General features: G+C 61.4%; 1 long non-coding RNA gene across 1 annotated transcript; it reads right to left on the reverse strand.

The window, feature by feature from the left end:
* Window positions 1-200: 200 nt before the first annotated feature.
* On the reverse strand, window positions 201-1,751 carry LOC132343400 (uncharacterized). The gene is made up of 3 exons (XR_009492235.1): window positions 1,679-1,751; window positions 1,006-1,107; window positions 201-531 (listed from the first exon to the last, which is right to left on the reverse strand). It is a non-coding gene; the product is annotated as an uncharacterized lncRNA (long non-coding RNA).
* Between the last annotated feature and the right edge of the window lie 1,042 nt (window positions 1,752-2,793).

Consider the following 2,793-nt stretch of genomic DNA (forward strand, 5'->3'; position numbering starts at 1 on the left):
TCCCAGTTCATCCCATGTCGGGTGCCCAGACCCTGAGAACCAGGAGCAGTTATGGGGCAGAGGGGCCTGGGGGTCCCCCCCTTTATAGGACGGGGGGACAGGTGAGCAGCTGCTGGAGCGGCAGGGGCCAAGGAGGCCAGAGGGCGCCCAGGCCGTGGGTGACCCAGAGCCCTGGGCGGGGGCGGCGGGGGGGGGGGAGGGAAGGGGCAGCCCATCCACGGGGTCCAGTGTGGCCTCAGGGTGACCTTGGAGACTGTGAGGATGCCTTCCTGGGGAAAGAGCCGGGGCGAGGAGGAAAGAGGGACGTGAGCTCCGCCCGAGTGGATGGGGCACCAGGGCTGGCTTGGGATCAGCTGGGGGTCCAGAGCAGGAGGCCCCCTCCCCCAGGAGCCGGGAGCAGGGGCAGTGGCCGGCACAGCCTTTAGGAGCGTGGGGTGTGGCTGTGCTTGTGTTAACGACGCTCCTGTGATTGGCCCCAGACGTCCTGTGACTTCGTGCGCTGGACTCTCCGATCTCCATCCCGCCCCCGGCCTGCAGGACGGGCCCCTCGTAAGGCGCAGGCCTTCCCAGGGAGACCCTGGAAGCTGGTCCTTCCGGGGGGTCCACCTCCCCAGCAAGGCGCCCCTGGTCACTCAGACTCGAGGAGCCCACCGTCTCACCCACGTGACCCTGTTCTCTCTGTGACCAACACAGCCCCTCTGAGACAGACTAGCTGCTTCTGTGCCAGGCCCCCCACCAGGGTTAAGTTCCACGGGGTGGGGTGGGGGCCACAGGAAGCTCACCCCCCCCCACGTGCCGTCTTGGGAGCTCAGACTCCCCTTTGCTGGAAGCCCTCCCCTCTCATTCAGAGGTCACTTCCTGTGTGCTCTCCTGTCCTAAGGGAACCTCCGTCTGTGAGGCCCCGTCTCTCCCCCGGGACACTGCAGGCCAGGCCCCCAGCCCGGCCCCTCACCCTCTCTCCTCCCAGAGCTGGGTGACCTGGGTGGAGGCAGTCTGAGCACTCACTGAGGCAGGGGACACAGCTGACCCTCCGTGTTCCCATCTTCCCATTAGGACCAGGACCAGTCCTCCTCACGAGGCTCCTGCAGGACCCAGTGGAAGTGGACACTGCGCCCAGAGCAGGGTGGGTGGGTGAGGATTACACGGAGCCCAGAGCGGGCTGGGTGAGTGAGGAGTGAGGATGGACACGGAGCCCAGAGCGGGCTGGGTGGGTGAGGATGGACACGGAGCCCAGAGCGGGGTGGGTAGGTGGAAGTGGGGGTCTAAGACTCCTGGCTGCCCTCGTTGTAGAAACCCTCTCATTCACTGTCACCGTGGGCCCTGGGGAGTGACTGAGGTGCTGGCAGCAGCTCTGCCAGCCCGGGAACCCTCGGGGGCCGCTCCGGCCGGCTGGGGTGCTTGGTGGTCATTCAGCTCCTTGGGGTGTCTTTCCCCTGAGGAGGGGATGTCCTCCCAGGACGCCCTTCCTCTCTTCCAGCCTCGTCCGTGTGGCTGTGGTCCCTGCTCCCACCCCACGGGCCCCCAAGGTTCGTATGCTGTCCGTGGCCCCACACACCCCCATTCCCACCTTCCCCTCAGGGCTCTTGGGCCCCTCCTCCCCACCTCCAAGCCCTCCTCCACCTCCGCTGGGGTTGATCACAGTCCACCTCCCCCAGGGGCCTTCCCTGCCTGCACTGACCAGCCACAGGAACCCTTCCCTCCTCTGTCTGGGAGGACTACTCAGGGACCCTCCCAGCCCAGGTCTTGGTGCCCCAGATGACATCATAGGAGGAGGTTACTAGGCAACCAGCCTCTGCAGTCAGGGGAGCCTGTTCTGTGATTTGAAGGGCCCTGCCAATTTCTTAAAATATCAGAATCAGAGCACATGTAGTCCCTGAGAAGAGAGGGAAACACAGCCAGGTTCATGTCATTGGCAAGCCCCGCTTCCCCGCCCTCTGACCACATGGGTTTTCCAAGTGGCGACCGTGTGAGACTGACCTCGTCTTCTCCTCTTGTCATGGCCCTCAGCCTGGCAGGCGAGGGGCCCGCTATTGCTGTGATTTTAGCAGGCACTTGCCGAGTCTGCCGTGTAATCCTTGAGGATGAAATGGGACGCGCATCCCAGATGAACTGTTAGGTGCTCTTTGTTACAGGGAACTGCAGACGAGGGAGCTGACTCATGGCCTGGCGTCACCCTGGAGGGAGCGTGCCGCTGGGTTCCCACCGGGCCCGGCATCAGTCCTGAGGTGTCCAACACTCTTCTCAACGACTTGTGTGCACAAACAACCCGCCTGTCTGACCAGTGCTGAAACAAAGGATGGTCACGACTCAGAATCGTCTCAGTGGGGAGGTGATTTAAGAGTGAAGGAGAAATTTTAAACAGGGCACAAACAGCGCTGTCCATAAACAAAACTGATCGATTGGACCACGTTAAAACTGAGAACTTCTGTTCATCAGCGGCACCATTAAGGGTGACAGAAGGCCAGACAAAAGGTGACGTTTGCCAGACGCGTCTCCGACTGAAGACTCGTCCACGTGAAGAACGTTCACTTTTAAAGAAGAGGCTGAGTCAGAAGGAGCAAAAACAGGCAAAATATCTGAACTGATGTTTCACAAAACAGAACGTCCAAATGCCCACAAAGTGTATGAAAAAAGAGATGCCCTCTTCTGTTTGCAGGGAGACGCCACCCCCGGCTGCAGCGGGACACCTCTTCCAGGTGAATTTCAGCCAAAACAAAGCAACACGCACACATCGTAAGCACCCTGTGTGGGCTCCACTCCTCGGAAACGACCTCACGAAAATGCTCACGTGCT

This window comes from Bos taurus, chromosome 21 (genome assembly GCF_002263795.3).
Source record: "Bos taurus isolate L1 Dominette 01449 registration number 42190680 breed Hereford chromosome 21, ARS-UCD2.0, whole genome shotgun sequence".
Classification (NCBI taxonomy): Eukaryota; Metazoa; Chordata; class Mammalia; order Artiodactyla; family Bovidae; genus Bos; species Bos taurus.